Genomic DNA, 27,112 nt, shown 5'->3' on the forward strand with positions numbered 1-27,112 from the left:
AAAGTAAGGTGATGATATTACTGCCAACTACAAAGTGTTTCCTCTGAATATTGGAGTTCATTACAGGAAACGTAACAGACACATAAATTTAATCGAGGAACGGCCAACTAATATCCACCAATCAGGCAACATGATTTACACACTCTCGTTTGCAGTAGTTCCAGCTGAAGCTTTAATGAAGTTCGCTGCTTTTAACCCTTTACATACTGTTCATATTCTGACTCATAATTACTCCCTACTCTAATTCATGAATGTTTGATTAATCCTTAATGAAGTTGCCAGAGAGCAAACAGAATGTGAGACATTTTATAGAATATGAAGAATACAACATGTTTGAATGTTGATTTTTGAATTTTGTAGGTCAAATTTGGACATTTGCATAAACAAAAATTTCAGCTGCACAAAAAGTTTAAAAAACATGCTTTTTATTTCCATTTTTGTATATTCGGGGTCACATTAGGAAAAGTCCACCTAGAAAAAATGTGTATAGAATGTTTTTACAGCTCTCAAATGTAAAAATGGATTAGATTGGACCCTGAACAGCACGTAAGGGTTAAATCACTACTTGTGATCCACTCAATTTTTATTAAAGTGTTTATGCATAAACACACAAGCAGCATTCTGCGTGTGGACATGCAGGATTGAATTGTACATCCGTTGGGTTGGGGGGGGGGGGTGGCAGATAATAGTCAAACCATCCGTAGCTAACACTGGACTATCTTCCTTGAGAACTTCCGATTCCCAGGATTTAACCATATTGTTAAAGTGACATCACAGCAGGAAAGCTGGCAGCGGCCCAACCGTGGATTCTCTTCAAAACTATCAATCATTACTTTAGTTGCGTGCTCCGGCTGACCTAATTTCACAGTACACACCCCGATAAACTGTTCCTGCTGCTCATGGACACAAGTGCATCCTGCAGACACAAAGCATTCATTTCTATGGGAGATTTATGAGCATATGATAGTTAATCTGAGGTTATGTTTTCTCACATCATGCTTTTATCACAGCCTCACTATTGTTCACTGTGCAGGATGGTGCAGGTGTAGTATCCCAATTCATGTTTGGAAATCTAGCTATTTTAGTGATGTAAAGGGATGTTCTGTTACTCATAACACAGATATACTCCATTGTAGCCTCTTAACTTAACCTTTTATAATTCCATCCACTAGCTTTTTTTTTTTCTCCAAAATAAGGCTGTAAAATTCATTGAGTTGGACTTGTGAAACACCAAAACCACCCACTATAATCATAAAACGCTGGAGAATGATTGAGTGTCTGTGTTGGTATGTCTCTGTGCTTTCATTGATTGGTTAGATAAGACCTACTCTTGTTAACAGTCGTTGGCCTTCCCTCACCGACAGCTGATTAGACCTACAGACCATGACCGCTCTGTGACACAGTTCCAGCATTCAGGCTTCAGGTCAACTTTCATTCCTCCAAAACAAAAAAAGAAAACCCTTACAAACACAAGCATAAGAACACATGTCATCGCTCACTGTTGGAGTTTTGGGTTTAGTCTCCATCTGAGGAATTTTTCACGGCAGTCCAAAGTTTCACACAGTGTTTTCCTGACTTTTTTTTTTTGTGTATACTCAGCTGATTTTAGTAACATGCTGCAGACAATAATAGGGTTATTTAGAAGTGGGTTTCTAACATTGACACAGCGCGGGGAGCGTTTCCTTTTCCTCAGGAACAACTTCTGAAGGGTTTGCCTTGGAAAGAGAAGTTGTTTTCTCTTCCGCCCATGCTGTTGCTTCCTGAGTCTTTAGGAGGGAGGAATTCCCTCTTGTGCCTGTTACCCACCCGACATCCTAACACACACACGCACACACGCGCACACACACACACACACACACACGCACGCACGCACGCACATGCTACAGCTGGGGACATGCTTCTACAAAAGTGCTGCTCAAAGAGTCTTGAAGCAGTGAAAAGTCAATTTTAAAAGGTCATATAAGAGCGTCTGCAGTACCAGATCTTTGTGTTTTTCTCAGTCAGTCCCACTTTCTGCAGCAACCAGCTGTGTATTCAGGGGAGTGAAAATGCCAGACATACAGCAAAGTGACCTTGTGTTCACTTTAAATGCATACCGATGAATACCTCTCCTTTATAATCCCCCTCCAACCTCTCATTATGATAATGTCTCACCCCTGTTTCAAAGGCAGTCTGTGGCTTTTTTTGTGTTTTTTAAAAGGTGGACGATGGTAATTCTGAAAGTTCATGCATTCACCTGAAGGCATCACCACTCAGCCTACTAATCCCAGGACTCAGGCTTCACTCTAAGTAATTTATCCCCTCTACCAGTTTACCTACCTGACAGCCAGACTCTCATTTCAGTTCTTTACATCATCTAAGCTCTTTGAGGTCAGCTTTACTCCTCAGCAGGATCTTTATTATGCTAGCTGCAGGCTTTATTAAATTATATTTCAATGGCATTTCTTCTCATGCCCCTGTTCTCTCACTCAGCCGTACATACATACCCTTACTCACAGCGGTTCAGTGGGGGGTGGTGTTCACTTGGCTGACCTCTCCCCACCCCGCCACACAACCCCACCCTGGCCTGGGCCCCACTTCGCTCCATTCAACTGGCCCGCAGATGCTATTCGTGATGAATGTAATCAGACCAAAGCTCACAGCAGTGAGTGGAGGATGGGATAAGGAAGTTGTTTAAATGGCCCTGAAATTGCTTTTTTTTGTTGCTGCACCGCCTCAGTCTTTGTCTGATACTCAAGCTCTGACCCAGATAAACTTTGAACACTGCATAGCACATTTTGGAGATGGAGTTGAATAGTTGCATTTAAACTGTTGAGCATATAAAAGTAGGAATGCAGAATTGGTATTTTGTTTTTAAAATGTATAAACACACTTGCATGCAGCAATGCTCTAATTAAATAGATAGAAAACCACAAAAGATAACTCTAAGATTATAAAGGAAAACAACTGTGATTCATTCTGTACAACTAATCAATATCATGCTGTTTACTGTTAGGTGCTATGTGCAATCTGATGCTGTCTGCTGACCGCAGACTTATCTTCTAGCACCACCATGATGTTGACATTTGTGGTTTTGAGCGAAATTCAATGAATGGAATGGATGAAATTTAGTGCAGATATGTCCATTTTAGAGATATTTATAACTGAATACCTGCAAAACCAATGACATTCAGCTGTACTTTGTTTTTAGTGCTAATTAAAAACATTAGTATGCTAACATGCTAAATTAAGATGGTGTTTTTGTCTTTGTCTGCAGTTGCCAAAAGAGAAATTAATGACACGCTTTTACTATTCATATGATTTTCAGAACAAAAATCATAATATCATTGCTTGTAATATTATATAGCCTTGTGGATGTGTTTTCATAGTAACTACAATAATAATTATATCCAAACTTGTGAAATTCTGTGTGTAATTGACTCACTCACAGTCTTACACTCATATATCAAGAGTAACAGTCAGATATTGTGCGGAGACAAACACTGCTACCTGAAAAAGTTGCTGAAAAAGGGCTGATGTGCATTATTAACTCTGACATTATTTATATTACAATCACACCCATATCCTCACTGTTGTTTTATGGCTGTTAATCTTAGTATTACTTTAGAAATGTGATCTTTGTATCGCTCCTTGTGTGTGCCTCTTCTGCTTGTCTCACAGTATTATGAAACAGCAGAAACAATAACACCATTGGAGTTGGAGCTGCTGTATTCCCCTCTTCCCTCAAGTAATGAAAGTCGGTTAATTTCTCTGGGTAACATTTCTTCTCCTTATGCCTTTGCTGAGATAGTCTGTTATTAGTCATATGCTGAGCTAATCACAGGAGTCCAAGAGGAATTGGTAGATTCTTGGGCGGTCCTTAATGACAACATGGAGGCAAGAATCGTGTCTAATAACTGAAGTCACGTTTCAGGGAGTTAAACCGATATCTTTAGACCCCAGTCATGGAAAATTTATGGAAAATTGTTACGAGAAACTTGTAATCCAAACTGCTCAAAATAGGGTTTAAAAATACAATCAAAATAATCATTTTTTATAAATACTCGAAAAAGTCCCTACATGAAAAGTGAACTTGGTGTTAAGAGCAGAACACGCTGCTTATTTTGTTTGAAGGAGCCAAAGCACAAGTTCAAGAGTGCAGTTTGTCTGCTGCACATTCCTTTATGTGTGTGTATGTGTGTGTGTCTGTGTGTGTGTGTTTTTGTGCGTGTTCCTGAGAACTGAGGGAAACCTTTACTGCTCTCTATCAGTTTCCGATTCTATTTCTCCTTTTTTTTCTCTTTTTTTCCACTCCGTTCAGCTTTTTAGAAATGAGTGTGTGCAGCCCTGAGCTTGTCTTTTAGCAGTTTCTCTGTATGTAAGAAATGGTATTATCTATGTGTGTGTGTGTTTGTGCATGTGTGTGTGTCAGTTGACCTATTGAAATCATTGTGGTGCAGTGTGCCTGTTGCCAGGGTAACGCAGGCTTCTCCGTCTCTCTCTCTTTCTCTCTCTCTCTCTGTCTGTGTCTCCCCTCCCCTTTCATTTCCCCCTCTCCACTCCAGAGCGAGGTCATGTGACCGCGCTGACGTCAAAGCTGGGGGAGGCAGGCAGAGGAGCCAGTTAGTTTGTGGGCTTTTTTAACAAACCCTCCTGCTCAGACTAGGAGTCTCTGGGAGTCTGTCAGTCACAGCTAACTCTGCCTCAGTCACTCACTCAGTCTATCTTCTCCTCCCCCCCTTCTCCCATCCGCCGCGCTATCCCCCCTTCTTTCTTACTCTCATCTTTCTTTTTCTCCCTCCGGTGCTCTCCGTTACTCTCGCCTGTTGCTTCTTCTTCTCCCTCTGCTGCTGCTGCTGCTGCTGCAAACTTAGTCTCAGAGAGAAAGTGCTGGGTGATGGACTGCTGAACGGCTTGTACGTCGCTACAAAGTGAGGTAAGCTTCATGCTTTTTCTCTTTGTGTGTGTGTGTGGACTTGTGTGTATTGTGTGGCTTTAGCAGCCGCTGGTTGCTTCCAGAAGGGTGGACAGCAAGTTAAAGCTGGATAAAGGAACGCTTTCAGCTCTTGCACTCGCACCGCTGGAAGAGTGGCATACTTGTGCAGAAGGGAAGTCAAATCTACTACACCCCCCCACCACCACCACGACAGAAAAATGAATGAATCTGTGCATGTGAATTTGTCACTCTCTAATTCTTTTAGCAGCTTAAGAGTTAAACTTAAAGTAGTAGAAGTGCAGAAATGTAGCGTGGTGTTTGAGGTTTTTCGAGGGAGATCCACGATGAGGGTGTGATCTGGAAGACTAGTTGCTTTCTCTCTCTCTCTCTCTCTCTCTCTCTCTCTCTCTCTCTCTCTCTCTCTCTCTCTCTCTCTCTCTCTCTCTCTCTCTCTCTCTCTCTCTCTCTCTCTCTCTCTCTCTCTCTCTCTCTCTTTCAGCAAACACTGCCAGATCTGTTTTCAAACCCCCCTGCAGGAAGTGAGCGCATGATAGAAGACAGAGAGGGAGAGAGAGGGATAGAGGGAGAGAGGGCGAGCGCGATCATTACGGGGGCCGAGAGTGTTATGTGTTGTGTAGCCGGGAGTGATCGGCAGCTCCACATGGCTTTTCCTCCCCAAAGCGTTGCTAATGTTAGAGGCAGCAGTGGGCTGGAGCTGCTTGCCTCTGTCTGCCAGACAGCTAGAGGCGGCAAGGAGGGGCGTGGGTTGGTGGTGGGGGGGATGCAGAGCAGCTGCCACCTGCCCCCCTCAGAGGGGGAAAAGCCTGAGAGGTATGCGCTGCAGAAATGTAAGTCGTGGTCAGTTTTGATATTTATTTAGTCAGAAAAACATCAATAATACAATGAGATGAGGGTGTTTTTGTTTTTGTCAAAGGAGTTTTTTCAGGAGTTTTCTTGCTTGAGAACCCCCTTCTACTCCTCCCTCCCTCACACACACACCACCCCACCTCCCCGCATGCCTCAAACAAAAGCATACCGGCCCACATTTAGCCCAAATAGGGTGGAAAGAAAGAGCTACAAGTGGTTCGGATCTCCCCCACTACAAAACTCCACTTTCTCATTCCTGTTCTCCTCCCTCATCTCTCTCCCAGAGTTTATCTCTTCCTTTCATTCCCCTCCACAGCAGCGCCATCCGTCCTCCGACTTAATGAAGTGGAGACGAGCCAAGAGGCATGTAACAGGTCTTTGTGACAGCATCTGAAAGTATCCTGGATGCTGATATCTACCAGCTCCATCTATAATTAAATGCTCAGGTCTGTGCCGAGGATTAGGGACACAAATTAGCTTTTGCTGTGCTGATTAGGTTGGATTTATGTTTTTTTTGTAGAAAGGTTGTTGTGACACGATGCCTTACATGGTCCACTGGACTGCAAGTATTTACTGTCAGTGAATATAATTAAGATAGATACAGATCAGGCGTGCATACAGTGGACTTCATCTCACACTTACCGCCTCTAGATGGTAAATATTCCTGCTTTGACAAATAATAGTTATTACTTCCTCCAGTGTGTATTTTCCATGATAAGCCAGAGTGTCCATCATTCACAAGTGTCTTCCTGCATGAATACCACAAGAGGCCATTTTGATCTATAAAAGAGACAAGAGTCACACGATGTCTGACTTCTGTATTTGTGTCATTTCCATCTAAATAATCATTACAAGCGTACAGGGCATATTGTTATCTGATTTGAGTGAGTTTGCACATGTTGTGTGAGTGACACGGGCACGTTGGCAGCAGTCACTCTGAAGAAAGAACCGACGCCACACACACACACACACACACACACACACCTCGAGCACACAGCCAGCTTTATCTGACATCCTGCAGCAGTGGATAGTTCTTACTGGGCGTGTGTGTGTGTGTGTGTGTGTGTGTGTGTGTGTGTGTGTGTGTGTGTGTGTGTGTGTGTGTGTGTGTGTGTGTGTGTGTGTGTGTGTGTGTGTGTGTGTGTTCCTGCAACACATTCAAAGGCAACACTGTGCAGGAGGTGGCCAAGTTTAATATTTATCCAGATTTGTGCAAATGTATCACAATATTTTAATCTGGTATGATAAACGCTTCAATTTCCAAAGTAATGGGTGCAGCAGATGATCTCACACATAGTCACATCATAGTTTTATCATAGTGCCGTACTGATAAGATGGTACATTACTGTAGTGTAAAAAATATCAGAGCGGTTTAAGAACATACTGTAGTTTACAGATTTTATTTTTTTTTTTTTAATGTCAAACCTGTTGCTTAAACTATCTTTACACTTTGTATTAGGTTAAAGTGCGGTGAAAACATTTGTGTAGAGTCAAGTTTCCTTTCACAATCATCAGCTTACTGTAACCGTTTGTTACTCAACCACTGCAGCTTTTCATAGTTACATTCATCACACTAGCAGCTCTATACACACACACACACACATTAGGACTGAGGTAATGGGATGGTTGAGCGGGGTGGGATGGTTACCATGGTATTTGTTCATTTTGCTTTCTGGTTTTTATTTACACAGAATACACACTGGGTCAGGCCTTATCTCTGGGTAAGATGCTCTATCTAAAGATGGCTTTACTGCTCCACTGCTAATGTAAACATTCAGTGGTAACTTGTGTTAACACATACATAATGCTTCCTGTCACTGCGTTGGAGTTACATTTCCTCTGAGCATCCACTGTAAGTGTGTACCTGTAATTTTGAAGCAGAGAGAGCAACTTATAGCTTTATTGAACAATGTTAGTGTCAGTTAAAGAGGCTCTGTGAAAGAAAAAAGCTACATTGAGTGTAATGCATTCTGTGTGTTCAATGCATTTCCATGCATTGTTTACATTCCATGCAGTCCTCTTCCATGCCTTTGCTGTTTTTCTTAGCACAGCACACTACAGTCACCTGCAGTATATTCTCATGCACATGCACCAGATAAACAAAACAGGAATCCACTCTTTTAAAAAACTGTTTCATAGTGCTTCCAGAGGTCAGAAATTCTATTGGGGAACCTTTAACTCCGTACTGCATAAAAAAAAGATTAACACTTCACCAAATGAGCAGCACGGTTGGTTTTGATGCAGTTATTCTAACCTGTTGGAAATGTGGCACATTAGGGTTTGTCTAATCAATAAACTGAGTCCAGTGGCCTAATGGTAACACCCTGATTTGATTCCTGCCATGAACCTATTGTATGTTGCATATAATTTCTTTCCTAATTTCCTGTCTCTATCTCTCCTGTTGCTTCTTAATGATGGTAAAATGACTGCATAACAACCTGATCCTATTACTGTAGTGAGAACAACATCAGTACCATCATACACTGGGAATTTCATGGCAATTGAAAATAGGCAGTAGTACAATATTACAGTGTAATCATAATCATTCACTGTCATTACAATGTGATTAGTTCCAATGCTGCCAGTGTCTTTTATCAGCTGTACAGTTATTGCAATCAGAGCTCTGCAGCTGGGTGGAGATGTGTGAGTCGGTGAGCGTGCAGTATTTACAGTACGTGTGGTGGCAGGTGTGTGAAGGTTGAGCGGCAGTTTCTTGCATGCATATCATAGAGTACAGTGTGCGTCTGTTTTTATACATGTATGTGAAAGTTTTCTGCAGGGCCAAGTGTGTATAAACGTAGCTGCTACAAGTGTGTGTGTGAGAGCAATGGCCATCAAGGGATGCATTGATTAAAATAGTTATATCATGAGAAGAAGAAAAAAAGGGTGACTTCTACCTCGTTGTGTTCTCCTGCAACAGAGCCCACACATACGCAGAGGCAATCGAGTACCGTATTTATGCCCACATCCGTTTCAATAAACCTGGAGAGAAACCGTGTAATTCTGTTACACTCAAACTTTGTTGAACCGTATGAACCACCAGGGCTCTAAAACATCCTGTTTTGTACTTAAGGGAGTTTCATGTAACACTGATGGAAACTAACTTGAAGGCAGTTTATATAACTGTTGATTTACGACGAGCGTCAGAGAGGGAGACGGCAACATAGATACATAAAAAAGAAACACAAAAGATGAGCCAGACACTTGAGTAGGTATTTAGATATGTTTTCTATCTGGATAGCTCTCACCCTTTATCAGGTGTTAGATAATGGCTGCTTGAAGTGGTGGAGTGTGTCAATGAGTGCACGACTCTCTGTTTAGTGTATTTAACTGCTATTATACACAGTAAAAGAGTCCAACAGCAATTGCATTGTGTCAGGGGTTTTCCTTTCAAAAGCAACAAGCATCTGCTATTCCATCTAAAATTGTAAGTGTTTTACAGTACGAACGATTATAGGCCATAACAAACACCTTATGTTGTGTGATGGACTCAGCAGTTGGCTCATATTGTAATGTTTACCCAGAATTTTCATTGCAAACTAAAACATTCGTTTCAGTCAGCAGAAATATCAGAAATATGTAGCGCATCATGCATGTGCATCCTCATTAGTACACGGTTGAACATGAGATGCAAACAGTAAAGGCATCTGTTCATCAACACATTGTCCTGCAGCACCGCTCTGTTTGTAGAATAAAAAAAAGTGTTTTATGGTATAATTTACAGTTTATTGTACCACATGGCTCTCATGTGAAGTGCGAAAGGTTTTAAAATGTGGGTCCATTGACATAAACACCCATTCAACTTGAGCACCATTCAACATTAAAGCTGCTGGTTTACATGCGGAGAAGAAAAAGTCACCGTTGGGCAAAAGGCACTTGACACACGAGGCCTGAAAGCACTATACGGTCCTCTGCACTGTTTTTCTTTAATGTATACATTCTATACATTCATAACATAGCCACTGTGTTAATTTACAGCATGTTATAACCAGTTGTCAAAAAGTATTTGTGTTCTCAACTTTAACCGACACAATGACCGTGCATGCTTGACTGAGGTGTTGAAGTGGGGACCTTTGTGTTCACCGCGCTGAGGAGGCTTCAACATGTTTCACCGCTTTATCTGCAGTCACGTGTCTCTACTGAGGTATCGGGGTGGTTAGAGTTTATAGCTCAGCATAGGACCACCACACTAGGGTACACGGATGAGTCATGCATCCAATTTGAATAGAATAACTTCGAAAAAAAATACCTCACTTAACTTTCTGCAAACCTGAAGAGCTGAATGAATGCAGTTTTTGCAGTCTCCATGTTGTGTCCACCACCCTCACTATGAGCTGTTAACCATGTCAGCTGTTGTGAGATACTATATGAGCCACAATATGTGGCTTGGCCTTTACTGACATTTAAAATCTGTCAAGTTGAAGTTTAATTTTAGTTACTCTTGTTGTCTTAAGGCCTGTCATGACTTCTTTTATTGGACGATATATTGTCTCAGAAATAATCGCGATAAACAATATTATTGTCATTTGAAGATCATTTTATACCACTGATATAATGATTATATAATTCTTATGATGATGATGTAATTTAGTCTCATTACTGAATTAAAGAGAGATGTATTTTTTAATATGTGGTGTGAAGTGTGCATAGTCTCCTGCATGGCTGTGGCCTGTAATCCATCAGTGATTGTAAAGGGAGTAAAAAATACATATAGAAGTATAACATTAGACATGCTTATGGAAACATTAACAAGCTCACTGGACATTTGACGAAGTGCAGTGCTTAACAGTGTTTTCAACCTGATCTTGGAAGAGTTTTTACGGTGTGATTTATGCAGAAGAAAAGTATTATAGAATCTGCAATGTTGTTTGGGATTGGACGTAGAGATGTGTTGTTCAGTCACAAGACACTGGACATGAAAGAATGGATAAATAAAACAAGTGTGCCCTGGAGCAATAGTGTATAAATAATTCCACTCTCCGTCCCCTGTGAAAGCTTCATCTTGGTGACAAACAAGTGAGTTGAGTGAGTTTGGTGCTCAGACAGACACATGTTAGCGGTGGATGCGAGGGACAGCTGGTCAGCTCTTTGTCATTGTCCAACAGGGGTTCTTTATGAAGGGGGTCACAGGTCGTTTAACCAAAGCTCAGCTCCAAGGGGGTGCAGATGCAGAATGCTCTGTGGGATTATCTGCAGCTAAGGGGTCCCACGTAGGGTGACACGCTCATACATGGATCATTTTAGAAGATAACTTTGGCCTATAGGCTCCCATGCATTTGTTTAAGGGAACTATGAGAAACAGATGTTCTATTTTTAGACACAAAGTGGAATTCACACACTCAGACACGTCATGGTGGACACTAGAGACAAAGAAAAAGAAGGACTTTTTTTCTGTTTTCTAGAGTATATTTGGAACTTTGGATCACAACAAATGAACTCTCCCTGCTGCCACTATAGAGTCTTTCTGTGTCAGTATCTGGAAATGTCTGATATCCTGTTGTTAGAGAAGTTTGTTGCATCAGTTGTTTGTGGGTTTAATAATTCCATGTTTCTCTCAGTTAATGAGTTTTTCGTGAGCAGTTTCAGAAGACCGGAATACAGTTGAATGTGTGGTTAACTGATTTATATTAATGCCATAAATGTATTTGTGTGTTCTCCATTGACATTGTGGTTATACAGTTTGTCACAATAATGTTGCAGGACAAACAAAACGAGGTATTTGGGAATGGTTTTCAATGTTGTAGTCAATTTAATACTTTTTAATGTGCATTTGCTCATTTATTCACTTTGCTGCTCAGATGGAAAGAAGCTAGTTCCGTTTCATCAGAGGTCAAAGCATGTAGAGTAGCTTCCTCTGGTTTATTTCTCACACAAAATATACATACAGGTATATAATATGCAGTAAAATAACATACATTCTGATGCTTATTTTTACAACATAACATAAAATCAACATGTGATGCCGATCTTCTGTTTGGGTTTATTTATTAGATGGAGGGAGAGGATTATATCAGTACACATCAGTGGAGAACACATGAGTAGTTTAAAGTCCCAGTGAAGTGAAAAATATATTGTTTTTACATCAAAATCTGTCACGTCAGTTCTCAGTCCAGTAATAAGAGAATATATTATTATTATATTATAAGTCTAAAGCAGGCATGTTGACTATGAAGGTGCCATTATTTCAATAACACTATTTAAAGCCAATATGGAATCAGTTGCAAAGCAATGGTCTTCCCATGTCACGACGAAAAGGTTGAAAAGCACAGGTAACAAAGTGCTAATATCATTCTGAACACAGCTTTAGTCTGAATCAGGCAGGTCAAACCTATTCCATAAAGGGCTGTGTGGCTGCAGGTTTGTTGTTCCAATCAATCCAGAGCACACATGTGCACCAATCAACCGTCTGAAGACTGAGATCAGCTGATTAAATGAGTCGAGCCTGGTGTGCTTCCGCTTGGTTGGAATGAAAACCTGCAGCCACATGAACCTTTTGTGAATTGGGATCGACAAGGGTGGTCTAAATGATTGTTCTGATGAAAAGAAAAATATTTTTTAACTATTTTATACTCTCTGTGCAGACTGGGATGTGGACCATGAAGACTGCATGATGGGTCACTCTACGCTCAACACAGATCAAGCAATATCATTAGTTTTAAAAAGCCTTAAATAGAGTGCTGTTGGGTCACGAGACAGAAGAAATGGTGAATGGTGGCTTTTAATTAGACACTCATGAAATATCATACTCGATTACTGTTGACATTATTTGGAACCAAGCTGTTTTTCTACCTTTCATATGGAACACAGAAGCAGCTCTGAGCCACTATGAAGATACTGCATAATTCACGATATAGCATGTGGATTATTTCCCAGATGGAGTGTTGCAGATGACAGCGTGGCAGCTAGGAGATGATGGATCTCAGCTACACAGCTACTTGGAATTCCTCCGAGCTCGCTCAGTTCGTTGGCAGTCAGGATGCATGCCTTACTTGAGGAATGCGAGGCAAAAAGGGGGAAGAGCGCTGAATTGTCACTTTAAAAAAAATGACTCGAATGCGGCATCTGCCGGGGAATTGCTTTCTGAAGCCGAGCGTTTATCGCGAGCTGTCAGAAATGAAGATGGTATCGTGGAGAGGGGATATTGAAGTAGAGTAGAGTTCCAAGCTTGTATATTGTTACGGCGGATGCTCACAATACAGATAGAGATACAGTAAGCCCACACAGATTAGAGTTTCACTGAGGTTAGTTATGAATATCTTCAGCGCAGACATGATAAATGCTCTGCTTTGCCTTGTTTATAAGATGCTTTCATGCTCTGTGATTAGTTATCTACAGAGTAACTGAGACCTCCTCTTAGGTCTTCAGTCATTCCACGATGAGTGTTAACTCAAACTTTATTTACAAGAAGGGACTTGACTGATAACAGCATGGGTATAAGTGTCCAACCCTGTTATAGACCATAATGAGAACATTGTAAGATATTGAGCATAGTTGCAGTTAATGATGCGAAAACACAACAGCCAGTTGAAATTCCACAGGCCATGTCTCACTCACACCGCTGAATGATGGCTGAGAGCATCATTTGTTGTGTTTGATCATCTCAGGTGGCAACCTTGTGCCTTTTGATGATTACTCTGCTTTTTATCTCTGTCACTGAAGGTGAAGGAGACTGTGTGTGTGTATGTGTGTGTGTCTGTGTCTGTGTGTCTGTGTCTGTGTGTCTGTGTGTAAGATCGATATAGTTACGGACTGGAGTGCACCTATTTCATTCACTCACTGAGAGAATTATGACTATACAGACCTCAGCCACTGTTTTGGCTAGAGGCTGTAACAATGTAATTCTTGTAATATGGTCTCAGTAGGATATTCACATCAGTATATCAGTACAGTGAGACACACCAGTGGATGCAACTCAGTTTAGGCTGTTACAAAATTTTGATTCCTAGTGAACCTCTGAGAGATGAGTGTAAAACATGGAGAAAAAAAGATATTCATGGAAAAGACAGTTTTTTCAAAGTGAGCTTAAAAGTGCATTGTAAACCATGTCAAAAGCAGAATCATAGTAATCAGTCACGGATCTAAAAACATCTCAATAGTCGGAGAAAATATTTTTTTCCTTGATTTTGGCAGCATCCTCATCATAAGCGGTCAAACATTTGGCGTTTCGCTCACAGCACTATCATCAGTACTTTAACACTCACACTCTAAATCCAATTGATTTTACAACTAAATAAATAGTAGAGAGATTTTCCTGTCCAAAATACATTTCTCATGTCTTGACTTGGAGGAAGCCATTGCCAGTGTTAACACAGTTGTGGAAACAGTTCCTTTTCATGGTTTGGATTTTTTTTTTTTTTTCTTTTCTGTCCAACGTTTTCACTGCCCATGCCCGCGACCTAAGTGTCCTTCTATTAAATAAATAGCTGCTCTAGTTCCCTTTCTCATAAATATAAAACATCACGTCGTCAGCACAAATAATTATTTTGTAATTGTAAGATCTTTGCTTGGTACAACATTACGTTTCATTCAAACAGCCAAGCAGTCTCTATTCTCACTGATCGTAATCCTCCAAAACATTTCCACTGTTAACACACATCTCCGATCCTTGGGTTCATCCCGACCCCTGACCTCAAATGTGACGCAACTTCCGTTCTGTTTGTTATTTTCCACGACGCTATTTCCTGTTTCTATATTTTTCTTTGACCACAGGAAGCAGAGCAAACTTTGTTGCATCCCCCGAGGCACGCTTCAATCAGAACCATCTCTGGGCTCACTTATTCCCTCTCTCTCCCTTTCTCTTTTCCTCCCCTTATCTGTATCTACTCTGGCCGTCATAATGCATACACTTTCCCTCTTTTTGTAACTACCACACATTCTTCGTCCGCTCTCATAGTTTCTCTGCAGATATCTTTTTTATCAGTTATAGTTCAGCTTTGGCCCAATACTCGGGCACATTTTATAGTCATCTCACTTAATTTCACAGTGCTGATGGAAATTTGTATCCAGCAGGTGTCATTGAGTGGGAGGCTTTTCTTTTTTTATCATAGTCATCAGTTTTATGGCAACAGTTGGTGTATAAAAGGCTTAAATAGATGGAAAACTTTCAAGTTGCTTCATCTGTTTTCTTTATTCTGTAATTTAGTGTTGTAGGATTTATGTTAAAGCTGCTAATGCTACCAACCTAGATCACAGAGACATAACCACAGATAACAACAGACAGTCAGACATCTACTCTTTTTTCCCCCTGTTAAGACTCAGGAGTTTGTCATACAACCAATTAACCAGGTTCAGTGATCCGGTGCCAGGCAGACAGAGAGCTCCCACCAGGGCACCACAGACAGGGAGCCAAACAAATTAGACACGACCTCCGAGTGCAAGGCGGAGAGGAAGAAGAAAGATTCCTCACAGGCATGCAACCAAGAGCTGATTCTCTCATAACAGTCCACAAAATAGTTGTCAAATCTGACTCAGCTGAGAAGTTGCTTAATCCGCTGTTATCCTTCATGTACTCATGAGCTTTATGCATTCATACATGCAGTGCAAGCAAACAACACGGCATAGATGGAAGTGGTGTTATGTAATCTATATTTAATACTTCTACAATGAATGAAAGCCCATAGCTGTTTTGGTGTAGTGACCTCAGATCATAGCTTTAAAACCTAGGTGACATTACATAATCATAACCTTAACTTGATTATGAATTTGACTTGAGTAGCCTTTTCATCATTGGTACTTTTGGTCACGCTGAGTCAAACCGTGCCACGTTGATTTGCGTTTAAGCCTGCAGAGTTGCACCGAGTTGCACCCGAGATGGACCATCTCTAAAGTGGGGTCCAAGAGCGCCCAACCTGCCCCCCAGTGAGTTCCAGTGACGTCAGATGGGCTTCCTCATCACATATATCCTATTTAGACTTGGCAAAACGTGCCTCAGATAAACCAATCACAAGTGGACAGCACTAAATACAAGTGTAAACGACTTCCGAGTCACATTGTGATCCGATCTCCCAAACCACTTGCAGAGGTGGTCTGGGATGCATTTGACCACATTTGTAGTGTAAACGCTAATACGTCCCACGACAAGGATGTAAAAGGAAAATACAATCAGTCAATGCAGGAGGTGGCGTTTGTTTTGGTAAACGGTTGAGAGAATGGAAATGAGCACAGATCTACGAGGTTGGAGTAATCTGAACAGTTGGAATAGACTGTACAAGTATATTAGATCTTGAAACATTACTATTAGCTCTTCGCTCTTTAGTCCACACTAACAACAACTTGGGCGCTTGTCTGACTGAGGTAATAACTGCGAGTGGGGCTATTTGACCTTCTCACTAAAGTGATGAATCCAGCAACAAATTCTGGACACAAGTGGTCAGCTCAAGACCGCTTGAGACGCATAAAGAGGTAGGTGTGAACAGCAGTGTGTCTCGGCTGTCAACTTACCATCGGATCACCTGAGACGCATATTCATGCCAGGTCTAAACAGGATCTTATGGACAAGCCGGCTAACTTCATGATGTGGCTCCTCTACACTTTCTAAATGTTATCATTTGACAGGGATTGTGACGCTCAAAAAAATGTATCCACTGTTATACAGACGCTCCTGTGACCACTAGTCATAGGTCTGCATACTTACTGGGGGCTTGAGTAAACAGCACTAAAAAGGTTTTTAAACACTGTCGACTCTAGACAAGCACTTCATCAGTTAAAAACCCACCTTCAAACTGGTATCGCTGTTGTAATGGACATGCAGACCCCTGCCGAGTCAAACCGAGTCATCTCATACTTCTCACTGGTTCACTCTTTCTCTCCTGAATCAACAAGCACAATATGTGGTTTCCTCCTCCACCTTCTCCTCCTCCTCCTCCTCCTCCTCCTCCTCCTCCTCCTCCTCCTCCTCCTCCTCCTCCTATCAGGTCTGTTACCGTAGCAACCTAATGAAAGCTAAGGAGGACATTTAAAAGTATAAGGTCTGAAAATAACAACTGTGGGCAGCATGTATCAAACCAGCTAACAAACCCCAATCATTCAGACGAAACCTCAAACGCCGCCTGTCTGCTGTGTCAGGTTTGATGCTGAGAGAAAAGGAAAGAGCTCGCACTAGTACAGTTCAGCTTTATTACAAAAGAGAGACGAGTACTAAGGAGTCAGATCCTAGAAAATGTTGGCTTTGGTCCAAGTGGTACAAACTCATCTACCTACCCCCCCCCCCCCCCCCCTCCTCTCCTTTTGGGTCATCCTCTATGCAGCTACTGCCTGGCCAGCTGCCAGTGCCTGTTCACTGTGTCTTCCCACCTCACCTCTCCGTGCCAGAGTATTGTCAGGAAGTTGGAGGGGAGAGGTTTCTCCTTTTGGAGGCCACTTTGGAACCACGGAACATTGTAGCCTGGTTATAACATTGAATGTGGATGAGTAAAATCCTATACCATGGTTTAGCACAATGCATTAGGAATTCTGCACTATTTCCTGAGAGAATAAGTCTAAAACAGGTACACCGGTGCTCAGTTAGACAGTGTGACTGTGATTAATTATTAGTGAATGGCACCAATGTGTAAGGGTTTTCCTGCTAGGACAGGAAGAGAGAGAACAGAGAACAGAGGTGTGTGTCTCTTGGGGCTCAGCAGAATGTAGGCAGACGCAGTCATCATCCATTCATCAGCATTTTCTTTCTTATTTTAATCTCTATTTCTGTGTGTGTCTTTGTGTCCCTCTCTCTCTCTCTCTCTCTCTCTCTCGCCGTCTCACCCCCACCCTCCACCCCCCCTACTCCCACCCCTGTTGTTCCTGGTGTCCATTGTTCTGGAGACTCAAGCTGCTGCATTGCACTCAGAGAACTAAGTGTACAGATGTTTCTTACAAAGAAAACTCACTCCTACTTCTTCCCTGGGAAAGTTTCTCCTTCTGTCACCACCGCTGTCTTTTCTCTCTCATTGACTCTCCACAAACCAAAACTATTCCATTATAGTTGCACCATCACAAGCCCCTCTTTGCGGTCAGCACTATTATTAGGGGGTTTAATCCCAAACCACTGTGGTTTTTTCCATTGCAAATTTAGCATCTCCACTTGGGTTTCCATTAAACATGTGATGCTAAAGCACATCTAAACAAAACAAAGGCACTCAAAGTTATAAACTAGCACCCTGTAATGCAGCGGAGAAAGTGGAAGGAATGTTTCAAGTGAAGTGCCTTTCGAAAGCAGGTTGTTGTGTAGTATGTTACTCGCTATGTGGAAAAAATGGCAGTGAACCGTATGGCACTGTCTAAGCATTCTGCATTATAGCTGTGAATTGGAACAATAGTCTCTAGAAACATTCAGGTGTTTGTGCCTGTTGGATCAATCTACAGTAACACGTCTGGTGTCTTAGCTGTATTTCTATTTTTGGGGGGCCTCGGTGGCATATTGAATATTGTGCTGTTTTTTTAGAAAGCGTAAAACAGACAAAGAACCCTCTGCCACAGTTTGAGCAAACCAGACCACAGCTGGAATGAAGGCTGAGCAGAGAGCTCTTTGAATCCAGCCAAGACTAAGAGTTATTTCATTTAAGCTGAGATACATAACTGGGTTACATGAGGTTAGATCATTGCCAGCTTGTCCTTGTGTACAGACAAAGACACCATAGAGGGCCCACTTGTATGTATGTGCTGCTTTGCTGTGTTGTAATGTTAGTCGAGTGAGAGAGATTTTGTTGCATCCTACAGTGTAACTGAAGGTTACAACAGGAGAGCAGGGAGACTGTTATAACTGCCAGTAGACCAGTGAGTTGTGAAGCCTTTAAATATGAATGAATGATGGATAAGTTGGCTCTGATTGATTACAGCTGTGTCCCACTAAAGGGACTGGATCCCTTAAAGGATTTTCTGAACAAAGGATAGCATCAATCAAGTCATCGAGTCAGAATCTTCCACTATCAAAGTCCTAGTTTCACATTGCCAGAGTTTCCAGTCAACAGATGATGGAAACTGGCAAATACAGTATCAGTCTGATGTTAAATATATCCATAGAACTTGTAAGGGAGGTTCACTTCAAGGCTAGATGTCTCTTGATATAATCTGTCTAAAAGCGCAGACTTTGAATGACTCAGCCCCTGAAACCATACAAACCAGCAGTTCCATCAATCATGCTGGCTAATGTTCCTTCTCTGGACAATAAAGTGGATTATGTAATGCCCCCATCAGTGCTGGCCACTCGTTGACATGCACCAGTTGTCAACATCAAACTAATACGTGCATTTTCTTTCTAAATGCACTTAAATACACTGTCCTGCTAAGGGTTCATTTTTAGATATAATTTGATTCTTTCTGTTATTGTTACACTGCTGTGGGCAAGTACAAGAAAATTACAATAAACTTAATCTTGAATTTGAAGACAGCCATTGTTTGTCCCAGAATTGTCATAAAGTTGGCAGTGTTGTAGATGGGAGTTTTCTCAGTATGTTAGATTGCTTACATTACAACCTCAGCATCTTGTACTTCCACAAAAGTCATTTCACTGTACTTTTCCCTCTCAAATTCCTTCTTAACAGGAATCTGCTCCAGCTGGTCCTTTTCTATCCCTCTGTAACAGCTGCTGCTATAGGTTTGGGGAAATGGGGGCAGCCAGGGCTAAAAGTTCATTATAGGAATAGTTTGGCTCATTGGTACTGTTTTTGTGGGTTTCGTCATTTTATTTTGCCGTTTATTTTAGCAGGATCTGTGAGTTGTGCTTTGAAAAGAGATCAAGCTGGTTCATTTTGCTGGAACAAATGTTAATATTACAGTGTAATAAAGATGTAGCCTTTTACAAAGTCTCATTTTGTTATGCATTTCATCCAGATGTAAGGTGACAGAGTTATGTGTAAATGTATACCCTTTTTGACTAAAAGGTGCAAATAGTTGTCTACCTGATAATATTTCAGTATGTCATGCCATTGAGTAGTTGTGACATCAACACATTTCCCATAAACCTTGTTGCTTGCTGTCACAAAGAGGATTTTTGGTACGTTCCATTTGTGCTCGGAAGTCGGAATTTCAGGGTTTCCAAATGGAAATTTCGACTGGAATGACCCCTGAAGTCAGATTTCCCACTCAGAAGGTTGGAGGAACCTCACTAGCCCTGACCTAAAACTCCAAAGATGGTTGCGACAGTGTAAAAGTTGTAGTAATGTCCTGTTTTTCAGAACTTCTGTCTTATTCGTGCGTCAATCAAATCAGTCATACACAAAGCGCTGTCCAATTTCTATCTGTGGACACGTTGCTACAGTGTTTGTATGTGCAAAATACAGTGTAACGCGTTTTTATCAATTGGTATTACTAACAATGGCTAACTTCTTGAACTGGAACACTTCAGGCTCCGACTTCGAACTTCTGACGTAAATAAAATCCAGCATTAGTTACTAGGTCCAGTGCAGAAGAACCGTTTTCACTTCCTGTTCTCTACAACAATTGTAGAACAACTGAGGAGATTTTCCACTGAATCCGATGGCACAGCTCGCCAACCTGTCGGCAACAGTCTACTTCTGCTGTAATTAATATATGATTAACTACAATCATTATAATGAACATAATTTAATGTAGAGAATAGTCTGGAGTGGCTGCACAGATGAAGGATTAGATTGTTGTACCATTGGACCATTTTGTGTCTGACTAATTTTTATTATTTGACTCCCTGATTCACATCATGATGTTTTATTGCAGTTGGCTGCTTGCTACTCACCTCACATACCTGCACCCACACAAGCACCTGTACACCCACACACATACATGGACACACACAACCCACAGTTACTGACTCTGTGTGTCTGACTGCGAGCGCCATGCCCCTGAGTATGTGTATGTACATGTGTGCGCACTCGGCCGGAAAGCTCATCAATGGCTGTGAGATTTTTGCCCAATGTTACTATGGTAACCGCAGTAAAATTGCTTCATAAGAGAGTGAATTGGTGGTGTGTAGGATGCAATAAAACGCAGGATGAAGAGTATGGAAATTAGGTACAGGGAAGGTTGAAGGGAAAGAAGAGTTTATGAATGAGATAGTAGAAAGAAGGAAAGATTTGTTGATAAATGGGGTTGATAAAGAACAACAGAGGAAAAATGACATCTATGTAAGGTATATATTGTCTCTTTGTATTTTTAGGCTGCTCCGTGTCTCCTCTGCTGCTGTCCTTACCTTTCTCATATCAGTGCAGGAGAGCCGTCTCATAAATGTATTCATACACCATCAACATCATCATCGTCGTCGTCTTCACAGCCTTTCATTATGGAGAGGCCTTGTGTTTTACATAGACATTGTTTAGACCACGGAAGAAGTGGCTGGAAAATATGTGCTGCTGAACTGGTGAGTGTGTATGTGAAGTGGCTAGGTTGTTATAATGTGAATCTGAGCCATGGAATCAGCTCTGCTTAGACTCTTATTAGAATCTGAATCCCCTTCTGTCTGCACGTTGCTTTTGAATGATAATCTGTTTGGTTGAAGTGAGTTCAGTGTCCAGATGGTTCTGTAGCTGCCCTCAAGACTGGACATGTAACTGTTCTTACTATTTGTCCAACAGATAAAAATCATCCTCGTCTAATTTGCCGTCTGTGCTTTATCAGAGTTGTAATGACGTCAAATCTTCCCCTGTAACATTTGGTTCACCAGCAAAACACATAACCCTGTTTGGCTGCCTGGCTTACACACTTTTCCACACTCTTTTCACATTGAATGTTCCATCACCATTAGTGTTGTCTCAAATCAGACACGGCCTTTGCGCACCTCGCGGAAATGACAATTAGCTAATTAGCAAGTTAGTGTTATCATTCGCGTTGTGGTTCGCAGTGCCAATCATTACAGACTGCTAAATTAACCTACTGATGGCTTATATGTGACAACAGTATAGTGGTGATGAGTGCAAAAAACTGCATGTATAATTTACATTTGTATAATGCGGCGATGTTACAACATCCTCGGCCGCCATTTCCAGTTTGAAAAGTGGTGAACACACTTATACAGAAGTATGAGATTTGATACACAACAAATGTTTAATTCATTCCTTACACTATTATTCCTGTAACTTTGGTTTTGGAAAGGCTATAGAAAACACACCACCCTAAAAAAATCATTATATAGGTATAATGACATTTTACTAGGTGGCAGCTGGAATGTGAGAATCAGACAAGCGGTTAACAGTGATTGACATGGAGGAAGTAGCCATGTAAAGAAACAGAATTGAATTCATGGACCAACTGGAACTCCTCTTGTTTGACCATCTAAACACACCTGGCTTGTTGATGTGGAGAGTGATCGCCTGTTTTGGACATTTACAGAAATGTTGTAATGTAGATAAACCACCCCCAGCCCAACTGTGAGAAAGCAGCTTTCCAACACCAGCTGACATTCTGAAAAGCACACTGAAACATGCAGCAACCTCACAAGTCCCAGTAATGTTCTCTGTCACTCAACAGTGCCTACTCATTTTAATGTCAGCTGCTGTCAATCTCAAATACATAGTACAGTACAAGCTGTAGTTCTCTTTTCAGCACACACGGGCACTGACTGATACCTAACTCTTAAATGAAAGGCTGAGCATGTCATCAGGAGTAGCAGAGCAGTTTCATGGCTACAACTGTGTGTGTGTGTATATGTACAGACTGGAAATAGAGTGTATCATAGCAGGTGACAGGGAGCAGTGAGTCAGTAATTAAGGCTGTGTGTGTGTGTGTGTGTGTGTGTGTGTGTGTGTGTGTGTGTGTGTGTGTGTGTGTGTGTGTGCGTGTGCGTGTGCGTGTATACAGAGCTAAAGCAGCGGACAGGGTCACGGCTGTGGATTCCATTAGTGAAGAGCTTGACGACAGACTGAAGTGTAATCGCTCTGTGGGTCAGTCACTGTAGCACAACTTAAAGAGTAGTCAGTGCAGTAATTGGCGTAAATTGTTTTTTAAACTTTTTCCACTAAACCCTCAATCGTGCAAGTTCACCTGCCATTATAGCACAGAGGATGATAAAACAAAACATACTATTGAGACTCACTTGAATGTTTTTCGTAGCCGTGTTAGCACCATGGCATTATTGATTGTTTTTTTCAGTCAATGCACCACTTTAGGCCAGACTGAAATAGCTCCACTTAATGGATTGGCACATTTGTCCAGACATCAATGGTGCTCACAGCATGATCCATGTGTCCTTTATTGGCACCATGAGGTTCACATCTGAATGAAATGTCTCAACAACTGTTGGAAGAATTGCAACAAAGTTCTGCACAGACATTTTTAACACAGGATGTAGATGAACATGTTCAAAACTAAAGTATAAACATTATACCTGCATAACATCAGCATACTAGCTCTGTGTGACATTTAGTACAAACTACTGGTAGCATGGTTCTTGCAATAGGAAAGGTTTTGGTAAAATAATCTAACAACAGAAACAGCATATACATGTAAAACATGTATAAAACCTTCTAATTTAAATGTTAATTCCATTTCAAGTATGAATAGCATCCGGAAATAGCAGTAGAGGACCTTAAGATGAAGCATCTTGCCATGTATAGTATTATTATGCACATTAAAGGACTAGTGTGTAGGATTTAGTGGCATATAACTGTAACAGTGAGGTTGTAGATTGCAACTAACTGATTACCCCTCCCTCCCTTACCTCGTCCAAGTGTGTAGGAGAATATGGTGGCTGCCAAAAAATGCGAAAGACCATCTTTAAAGTCAGAGTTTAGTTTGTCCAATCTGGGCTACTGTACAAACATATTGGGCTCTGTGGAAGAGGACCTACTCCCTGTGTAGATATATATGGCTCCTTCTAAAGTAACAAAAACATGATTATACACTAATTAAAACATACTTATGAATGTTATATTCCATTTCTGCCAACTGTGTTGCCACTAAATTCTAAACACTGCACCTTTAACTTTTTACATGGCCTTGAGAGACCCTGCTTTCTATACTGTTATCTTGTTTTTATTGGTATTTGTGTAGTCTGTTTTTCCTTATTTTGCTATCTAGTTCTGTGTTATCACCCCACATATTTCAACATGCCCACTGTCTAAATGTCAAGCTTTGTTTTTTTTTTGCTGTACTGCGCATGACTGTGCAAACACACGTCTGTGATAAAAGTAAACAAAGCAGAATGTAAAAAAATAATGCCTCTGCAAAAATGATTCTTCCATTCATCCGTGTGCTACCAGAGTGATTGCTCCCTTTGATTATGTCTCACCCAGACATCAGAGCTGTCATCGTCATGTTTACCAGAGAGACATAGAAACTGTTCTGCAGAATTAACCACATAGTTGGATACTTTACTGTGTTTTACAGCATGGCCTTAGCTCAGGCTTTTCCATCTGGCTCTGAGACAACATAATTTAACCCTCTGATAAGTTATCACTTCTCAAATATCCTTGTTCCATTGTGGGTTTTCTACTCAGTGGTAGCCTTGGTTAAACCTTGAGTGCAACTCTATTCTTTTGTACCTGCCATGATTTGTCTTGGAACACTGTTCTCACTCACCCCGTTTTTCAAATTCTTTTCACTTTAAGATTGTAGTTGATTTTACAGGACCTGTACTTTGAAGGTAACCTGGATTTATTTCAACACCTACAACAGACATACGACTTACCGTCCACACACTTGTTCAGGTTCCTCCAAATTAGGCATTTTATCAGGACTCATATACCACACTATGAACATATGCCCAAACACAACACACTAGACAACCTTAGACGCCTCATACCAGGAAGCAGAGGCACAGTTTCTTCTCTGTATAGTATTCTAATGGCCCATGAGGAGGTGTCCACTGAAAAGGTGAAAAACGATTGGGAGCAGGAACTTAACACGGAACTCAATGTAACAGTTTGGGAGGGTATTTTGGATAGGATCCATAGCAGCTCAATAAACTCCAGACATTCTTTAGTACAGTTTAAGGTAGTCCACAGGCTTCACTACTCTAAAGCCAGGCTCCATGGCATTTACCCCAACATTTCTCCTTTATGCGATAAATGTAAACAACAACCAGGGACTCTTACACATCAGTTTTGGTCTTGCTCCAAGTTAACTTTATTCTGGTCTCTTATATTTGATTACTTTTCAAAGGCCTTTCATAAATGTATTTCACCAGACCCACTCCTTGCCATCTTTGGTTCAGTGGTGTATAACCTCATCCTCACAAGTTATGAAGGGCAAGCCATATCCCTCTGCACTCTGTTGGCCAGACGCCTCATTTTGCAACAGTGGAAGTCAGAGGCTAGCCCTCTGTTCCAGCAATGGCTTAGAGTGCTAGGCAATGTACTGCACATGGAGAGGTTGCGCTATAAGATCACCAATAAAGAAATAATCTTTCAAAGGATATGGCAACCTCTGTTGGACAAATGGGCAGACGTGTGAGACCATCAAAGCCCAAAGTGACACCCCTAGCACTTGAGCCTGGCCTCTTCTCTTTCTTTCCACCGAATTTGTTTTGTACATTATGTTGTCTAACACCATCTAGTCATTTACCTCTTGCTGGCTTTTTTTTTTTTTTTTTTGTTTGTTTCCTTCTTAGTTGTTTGTTGGTTTGTTTTTATGCTGGGTGGGGGGTGGTTGGGTTTGGCCTTGTTGGCCTTGTTTTTGTTACAAAAAAAAGCAGAAAACCTGAAGGAGAACCTCTGTACTGTTATCCTGTATAACCCTTGAGTCCTTCAATAAAGATATTTAAAAAAAAAAAAAAAAAAAAAAAAAAAAAAAAAGATTGTAGTTGAAAGCTCAGCAGGGTAGATGACCCAAAGGGAAACTTTCTGCAGTCGCTGCCATTTCCTATGGTTTCCTATAGCGCTGTACTATTGAAGGACCTGGTAGGTGGTTTTGAGTACACAAGTGACTCATTTCCTGATACTTTTCAGACTGGAGGCCAAGGCAAGACTACCAGGGCTTTGCAAAGGACTGAATAAATACTGGACAAAAACTCATACACCCCACACACATACAAGATAAACTCAAACACAAGCCGGCCTGACAGCTTGGTAGTGAAATTAATGCGGTTGTTTTTGTCATGTTTGGTTACGTCTTATAGCTGTATTTCTTTTGCATATAGACTTATAATAAGAAACAGACTAAATATGAGTATATATACACTCATAAACGCTGAATGTATGGTTTACTGTCCTCAGAGCACAATATCATGGAGACCAGGAGCAGCCACTTCCTGTTTGTGTCAAACAAGCCGACAGAAAACTCTTCCACTGTTGTTCTTGTCACTCTTTGCCTCTGCGCCTCTTTTTCCCTATTTCCTTTTTATAAAAACAAAGACTGTTTTTATTTCACAGCGCCATTTCTTGTAATGACAGATGTCCAAGATTTTGTGATTAAACACAAAAACTGGAAAAAATGGCATTGTGCAGGACCTGTTTAAAATAATAACCGTTAGAATGGAAAGTTAAGATGTCCTGCAGTAAATTAGGTTATTGTAAAAACAATCATATTTCATTATAATGAGTTTTTAAAAGTATTGGATTATTATGTAAGTTCATGTCCTCTTAATTAATGTAAAATTGAACACTTTGAGCCTCCATAAATATAAGGTTTTAGTTGTGAGTTTAAAAGTATTGATTTGAAGTGAAGATATAATGACAATGTTACAACGATATTAATACAGTGTCATGAATCTAACTAGAACAATGAATCTATGAAACATTTGATAGTCTCTAGTCCAACAAGTGCATATAGCCAATACATAATTTAACATCTGTTCCTCAAGGGAAGTGTGTTATGACCTCAATGACCAGGTCACCCTGTAATGTCTAAAATCCCAGACAGCAAGCAAACAGTGTCTTTTATGAGCATTGTATCTTTTATTGTCAGAAAGTAATACATTATGCCTTTATCCTGGCTTAACTGCATGTAGATGACTCATCAACGTCATTATTTTGAGCAAATTTTATATTTCTCACTTGGTATGAACTTTTAAATCGACAGCAAACACTGCAAAAGGGGAGTATAAAGCTTTATACTGTTCATAAAGATCTGCAAGGCAAACATTGATATGCCAGTTCCAGGAAGAGAATTAAGAAATTGTTTCTCGAGAGGCTATGAATCTGAATGATGTTTGTTGAGCGGCTCAGCTTAAATATCATTTGACTGCACCACCTTTTCCTCCCTGTGCATCCAAGCCTGAGTTTAGTGTGTGCCTAGAGATTTTATAGACTAATTAAACCCATGTTGGGCGTATGGCGCCATGTGTACTCAGAGTACACAGTGCTGTTTTCCATGGAGCATTCTATGTTTATCAACATGATTATTTCATTTTTTTTCCATTCCACCTGTAGTTCTGCTGTCAAATATCTATACATTATTAACTCTTACATAATGTTCATATTCTGACATATTGATAAGTCTCCAATT

At 40.9% G+C, this 27,112-nt stretch overlaps 1 protein-coding gene across 3 annotated transcripts in view; it reads left to right on the plus strand.

Moving 5' to 3' along the window:
• LOC133983201 (neurocalcin-delta A) overlaps positions 1-27,112 on the plus strand; it is a 70,463-nt gene that overhangs the window by 25,897 nt on the left and 17,454 nt on the right. The window contains exon 1 of one of the 3 annotated variants that reach the window (XM_062422193.1): positions 4,581-4,915. The exons of the other annotated variants lie outside the window; for them this stretch is intronic. The gene's annotated coding sequence lies outside the window, so the exon portion shown is untranslated. Of the gene's footprint in view, positions 1-4,580; positions 4,916-27,112 lie in introns of those variants that run through there. 3 annotated transcript variants of the gene reach the window in all.

This window comes from Scomber scombrus, chromosome 7, assembly GCF_963691925.1.
Source record: "Scomber scombrus chromosome 7, fScoSco1.1, whole genome shotgun sequence".
In the NCBI taxonomy this organism is placed as follows: domain Eukaryota; kingdom Metazoa; phylum Chordata; class Actinopteri; order Scombriformes; family Scombridae; genus Scomber; species Scomber scombrus.